Raw genomic sequence first — 7,605 nt, 5'->3', positions numbered from 1 at the left:
TGACTGTGCTGACACATCTAGACTATACACACACATACACACATAGACAGCGGTGCAAAGTATTAAGTACATTTACTCTCTTGAGGTACTTTTACTTTGAGTATGTCAATTTTATTGCAAAAGTATAAAAATAGTCAATCTACAAGCTCTGAAGCTTGACAATTGGTAAAAGAAAAAGGTTCTTTGTGTGACAAAGTCTATCGGGCCTAAGTGGTTCAGGCGTTGACACCAAGTGTTGCCCACCTGCAGGTAAATTAAACTTTCGGGCAGGTCGAATCTGCTTTCAGGTTGCCCGACCAAAGTGCTCATTTGAGAGTGGTGTGCTGTTTTCCAGGGGTCAACTTATTAGCAGTGCAGTTTCTCACTTTTGCCCTTAAAATAGTTTCTTCTAATCCAAAGAAAAACATCCTTTATTCCTGGGTTGTTGAAATGTGATATGCATATTGCTTATTGTGATGCGATATTGCATTTGTACGCTCTTCAAGTGAAGTTAATACTGCGCATTTCACAATGCAGATTGGGGGTCCCAGGGATAAAAATGTAAATGTAAAATGGCGGTCCATGGGCTATTGTCTATCAAACTGGCGGTCCTTGAAATATAGCAGTTTGCGAATCACTGACATAGTGACACACATGCACATAACGGGTCCATTTAGCAGATCTACAAGCTCGTAGCTGTAGATGAGCTTGTAGATCTGCTATTTGTCAACAGCTAAAGTTCAAAATAATAATGGTTGAAGTGGTTCAACGCTAAAGCATTCACAGACAACGTCTGTTCAATATCTCTGTCTCTCTCCCTCTGCTAGCCTCGTGTCTGCAGACTGCACTCTGTATACCTCTCGCTTTTACTCCAGAACTGCAATGTAACTACGATGTACTCGCGTACCGTACTTACTTTGTAGATTTTGATGATTATTATTACGAAACATGCATCAAACAATTCAGCCCTACCTTTGGCTGTAGATCTAGAAGCTTGTAGATCTGCTATTTTCAAAGCATTTTATATACATTTGAAAGCTTGTGAAATTCTGCACAATGAGTACTTTTACTTGGGACGCAGATTAGACGCACCAACGGACCGACACGCGGAAACAACGGTCGGACATGCGGTCGGACATGCGCTGCTCCGTGCTTGCAGTCAGGGTTGTCGGTCTAACGACAGTCAGACCAATAGTTGTCTAAACTAAAGCCTGTGTCCCATTTACCTTCAGTACTCCCATTTACCTTTTTGTACTTTTACTCAAGTCAATATGGAATACTGGACTATTATTTGTAACAGAGTATTTCTACATTGTGGTATTGGTACTTTTACTTAAGTACTGAGAAATGTGAGTACTTTCTTCCACCACTGTTTTATTATAACTTGTTTTATTTAATTCACCCCCCCCCCTCCCTCTCTCTCTCTCTCTCTCTCTCTCTCTCTCTCTCTCTCTCTCTCTCTCCACCCCCCCCCCCCCCACTCCACCATGCTGCGTCTGGTACTATGACCTTGTCAGTTGAAATCAATTGAGGATGTCGTTGAATTCAGCCAGCAAAAACAGCTGTGTGTTTTGTCAGCCCTGTGTGCATGCCAATCCAAGAGTATATGGCTGCTTCTCGCCCCCCCCCCCCCCTTAAAGACCTCAACAGAGGTCCATTAGCTCAGAATAATGCTTTAGAAAATGTGTTCTCATACTGTAAATGCAACTGCAGTTCACATGGACGACTGTGCACTTCTATCTCGTAGTCGGTTCTTAACATGTACGCCCTATGTACAGTATGTCATTTTATAAGTTTTATTTTAGTTATATTTTACAGGGGGGGGGGACGGGCATTCGAACAAGCTATATAATTATGCTAAATATGTATTACATTTTTTGCAAATTACACAGAAAATAACTACTGTGGTCAGATGTAATTTCCTAGTGTCTAGTTAGGACTATAGTAAATGACAATAAAGAAATCGCCCTATTTTTTTTCGTTTAGCCACTTGTTCGAATGCCCCCCCCCCCCCTGTCAAAAATAGCTAAAAAAGCTAAAACAAATATTTTTTAATAAATACATAACACTCATCTTTTACTTTCTCTAATAACAACCTAGAATATCGACCTTGGTTGAAAAAAAAGAGTTGTCCTTTAACTGCTACATCTCAAATATTATACACTTTTATTGCACTATAATTATGTGAAAACCTTAGTTACTAGTGAGTTTGTAGATTTTGATTATTACAAAACATACAGTAGTCACATACATTTCAGCCAGTTGAAAATCGCAACACATTGTGAGCTTGTAGATTTGCTATTTAAAAAAATATCTGTATACTGTACATTTGAAATGGGACATTATGCCTAATGAGTATACTTTCTACTTTTATACTTTTTCTCAGGTAAAGTGTGAATTCCAGACTTGTACTTGTAACAGAGTATTTAGTTATTGCTGTATTGATACTTTTACTTAAGTAAAACATTTGAGTACTTTTTTCCACCACTGCACTCAAGGCTGGAACATTATAGTATTATATGATGGATCATTTTAAATCCTTTTGATGAGCACGTCCAAAGGCCTTGCAGATTTCCAAGTTGAAGTAAAGCTGTGGAAACTTTCTTTAAAAAAAATTGTAACTTTTTGCCTATAATAGCGTGACCAAAATAGGTTGATTATGATTATGAATTGATTCTTTTGCAGTTATTGATTATCGATAATCTTTTTTTTTGTTTGATGAACTGTTGCACTCCTAGATATAAATAAAATAGTTCCTCAACTTATATAAAAAAAAGAAGAATGTGGTCTCGTTACACTGTTTAATAGTGCATGTAAACCTGGTTTGCCTGCAGTGGACATTTTGCCCAGGCCTCAGTTCCCAAGCTGCTCGGCGAAGGCTTTGATTGAAGTGGAGGTTAATGCAGTTGTTAGGTTTCACAACATGCTTTAAAAATCTCCCAGCTCAATGTATTTATGCAATCTCCCTGCGTTTATGTTATATAGGGGGGGAAATGGAATTTGGCAGAGAAATGATGTAGACTTGGAGAGGTAAGGGGAGAAAAAGAAATATGGAAAGACGTGGTCAGCGATGGAGTGAGTGAGTGAGCGAGTGATAGTGAGAGCACGGTGACGTGACGGACTAATTGAATGAGTAATCAATTAATCAATTGATTACGGTTGATATTAGTGTCCTGTATGCCCCATAACACTCCGGTTCCGGTGCGGTAAAGAAAAATCATACCTGTGTGAACTGAGTGGTGCAACTCCCCTCTCCCCCCTCCTCTCTCTCTCTCTCTCTCTCTCTCATTAGCAGGCAACAGTGCTGCACTGTCTCTCTCTCTGTTTCTGGAACAACCGCGCCCCTACTGGTACTAATAGTCATAATCGTGCTCACAGTCACATATGTGCATGGGTGGGTCAGTTAACGTCACATAGATAGGCGGACACGGACATTGCTGTTCCTTGAAGTTGCACCACTCAAAAAACGGAAATGGAAAATCCGCTGAGCATAAGCTCTCTATGAGGATACAGATTCTTAGAATGTAAATATCTTGGATTCTTCTTTTTAGACCAAAAACAAGCTTGATTTGCGGCTCCTTTCTCTAAACGATATGATCCTAGCTTACAAAAAGTATGTTTTGGGTGGATTAAATGACAATCGTGGGAAATGTTAAACAGTGGATATTTTTACATCCTGATTCTCGGTTTCCGGCCAAAACGGCTTTCGATCTAAGAGCCTCGCCCATTGAGTTATGTGTGGCAAGTGTGCTGCTCTGAGCCACCACTAGATGGCAGTCAATGAGTTAAAAGTTTTAACTCATGACGAAAATGGAGTCCCAAATGTATAATCCTATAACACCAAAATGAATCAGTTTTAACTTAAAACTGATTCATTTTGGTGTTATAGGATTATACATTTGGGGCTCCATTTTCGTCACCGCTAAACCCCTTATCCCTAAACTTATTTGCCTTCTTTTACTATTTTGCAAAACATTTTTGAATACTTAAAATGGCCAGTCTACAAGCTCACAATGTGGCAATGTAGATTGGCTAGCTAGTTGAACTATTCAAAATAGTACAAATAGCCGATCTACAAGCTAACAACATGTCGATGTAGATTGGCTAGTTTTAACTATTTTTAAATGTTTTAAAATAGTAAGAAAATGACAAATAAGTTTAGGGATAAGGGTTAAGGGGTGGCGCAAGATGGAGCCCATAGCCTATAGTTGCACAAGCGTGTTGTGTGCGTGAGTGCGCGCGTGTGCGGAGTCAGAACAGCCAGGATCTGTCTCGCATCAGACGCAATCCCACTGTAAGAGAATCAGCGTTGACAGAGATGTGTGCTCTTGGCTTACAACAATTCCGTTCAGTCCCCCCCCCCCCCCCCCCGTGAGTAGTGAGCTGACATTTCTCACACAGTCTCCTGCCCTCCAGATGACTCCACTGCTCAGGGATGCTCTGCACTGAGCTTGTTTGTGTTGTTCAACCGACCGAACTTATGCACCATATATATATATATACATATGCTACGGTACCGCCATCAGCATTTATCACATACTGTAGGCACACATGCACTCACTCACTCTCACACACACACACACACACACACACACACACACACACACACACACACACACACACTCTTTTACTCTTTCTCTCTCTCACACACACAACACACACACAACACAACACACAGAGGAATGTTTTGACTGCTGTTTTTATGTCCCTCTCGGGGAGAGAGAATGTTCCCACGTCGGCCCTGTTCCCAAACAGCCATGATGCAGCGATCCTTGGCGTTGACTGTGTGTGTGTGTGTGTGTGTGTGTGTGTGTGTGTGTGTGTGTGTGTGTGTGTGTGTGTGTGTGTGTGTGTGTGTGTGTGTGTGTGTGTGTGTGTGTGTGTGTGTGTGTGTGTGTGTGTGTTGGTCTGGATCGAGCCACGCAACATGCCAAGGAATGCATCTGTAATGCTGAAAAACGCTTTTGGAAACCACTCGCTGCATCATTTGTCATTTTGTAATTCAAATAGGGACAGTGTACATGAATCAACATTCAAACAAAATGTAAATGATGGCCCAAGTTAGCTGAAGGGGTAGGTTTCATTGGTTCTCCCTTTGCCTGTTGTTTGATTTTCTAATGCAATTAACCCATTCAGGTGTTTTAAGCATTATGTTATATTGAAATCGTGAAAATGTGGCACAACTCTTTGAGTGTATATATACACTCAAAGAGTTGTGAGTTAATAATGTTCGCTCTGAAAGAATATATATATATATTCTTTCAGAGCGAACATTATTAACGCAAATCTTTCTCGTTTATCATTCTCAAACTATTTCATGTAAGGACCCCTAGAATTATATGTATTTGGCCGCCGACCGCTCTGAAAGAATATATATTCAAAGATTTGCTCCACATTTTCACAATCTAAAAAATATATGCTATTTTTCAATAGCTAAAGTATAACATAATGCTTAAAACACCAAAAGGGGTTCCTGCCGAAAATGGGTTAATGTTGGAAAAGGCTTCAGTTCGTCTATTTCTCCTCTCCTCTCCTCTCCTCTCCTCTCCTCTCCTCTCCTCTCCTCTCCTCTCCTCTCCTCTCCTCTCCTCTCCTCTCCTCTCCTCTCCTCTCCTCTCCTCTCCTCTCCTCTCCTCTCCTCTCCCTCATATAGTCTATATTCTCTCCATCTGTGCTGACTCACCTCCTGAGAGGCCAGGAAGCAGAGCAGAGGAAATAACACCCATCCTCTGTGAATGGGCCGTTCCAAACACCCCCCCCCCCCCCCCCGCCCATGGGTGAATGGATGTACCGCTCAAAAAAGGAAAAAGAATGCTACACTCCACTCCCTAACTCAATGGTTCCCAAATTATTATTATTATTATTATTATTGGGGGGTTTTTTTTTGGGGGGGGGGGGGGTCATTTTTCTTTGTATCATTTTTCTTGGTTGAAAGTGTGGGATCCCTTGCCGGAGTAAGAGAGCGACGGAGGGAGGGAAAGAGAACACAAAGAGAGATGATGAAGAAAAAAGAAAAAAAGACGTGTGAGATAAAACCTGGCCTATCCACCCTGTACGCATTATACAAACAGTGTTTCCACACTTAAACATGATCATCAGGTGTATTTAGGTGTATATGAGGTATAATTTTTTCAAAAAAGTGTACAGTATTTGTTAAAATGATGGTTTTATGTGGACAACACCCACCAGTTCATTAGGTATGCGTGAGTTTAACCATAGCACCACCCACCTAATCCAGTCCCTCCGCCTCCTCCTTTAAGACCACCCACTTGTCCTAGTCCCTCCCCCTCCTTATAAAAGGACAGCCCATGGCTCTGCCCTTTTGTTTACAAAATGGCAAATTGGTGTCTGTAACAAAAACTCATGTTTTTGTGAATGTTAGAAGTGAACACTTCCAATATTTCTGAGATATCGTATAGGCACCATTATGCACTTATACTGCCACCATCCATGTATAGGCATATAATCCATGCATCCATACCATATCAGATCTGTTTTTTCTGATTTTTTATAATCATTTATTTATTTCCTCCAATTATATTGACCCTATTGTCGCAATCAGCTCAGCTCATCATCCAATTCGATCATAGTTTAACAGCAGAAACAATTAGTTTGATAGATCATTTAGCCTACAATATATTGTAGGCTATTGATTTCCTCCAGCTAAGCACCCTGGCATTAAAACTGTCCTTTATCTGACTGCGTTGAGTTTCAGCAAAAGTCGCCAGATTTAAAGAAACAAGCGGCCAGGTCCACAAAAATAAGTCACAGAAATTGCCGTGAATATTTATGAAAACGTTTCAACAACACCAATCCTTTTAACAACATATTAATCTGAGGGTCCTTCACATGAATCATTGGTCAAGTCAACCACATCTCCCCTGAAAGTTACTTATATGAAAACAAGCCCAAGTCGCTTGTAATAGCCAGACATGGCAACATGACATCCAGCGCGACACAACATAGTTCTAATTCTTGACTTCACAGCCTCGTATAAGTATTAGGACCTACATACATATTGACTACAACAGCCAACAAGAATGCACACTGTGACACTACACTCTGTATCAAAGCCCGACCACTGTGATTATAAAAGAAACAACCTACTCCTTGAGAACAACAAGAGCAACTATACAGCAGAGCAGGTAGGCTATAAGACTGGTTTGTTGTGGTTTCCTTCCTGAGGACCCGACGTGAACATTTACTTGCTTCCAATCTAACGAAAAACAGTCTGCTCTGCTGTGAACTGGTAATGTGTGAAATGACTGTTTGAAAATCTGCCACACAGTTAGACACACACAGAGCAGCAAAAGCAAACTGGCTGCGCTGTTCAGTTCACACGTGTGTATGTGGCAGGCAGCTCCGCCCACAGAGGTTGTCGTATTTAAAAAATATGTATAGAGGGGGAGGTGCGTGTGTGCGTGCAATATTTTTTACGTCACACTATCCGTGTTTACTTCATTGGCCCGTTTGACCGTCAAGGGTTCAGCCTCCAGGAAGAAACCCTAAATACAAAGTTATTACACCATTGGACATAAAAACGACTCCAGGGTGTCTAATGAAGTACTGTCACCCCATAGACACATGAAAAGCTGGAAAAATACAAAAATTGTGGCACTCCATCTT

This window comes from Protomyctophum parallelum (genome assembly GCF_964188405.1).
Source record: "Protomyctophum parallelum genome assembly, chromosome: 22".
NCBI lineage: Eukaryota > Metazoa > Chordata > Actinopteri > Myctophiformes > Myctophidae > Protomyctophum > Protomyctophum parallelum.
This window is presented reverse-complemented; position numbering follows the sequence as displayed.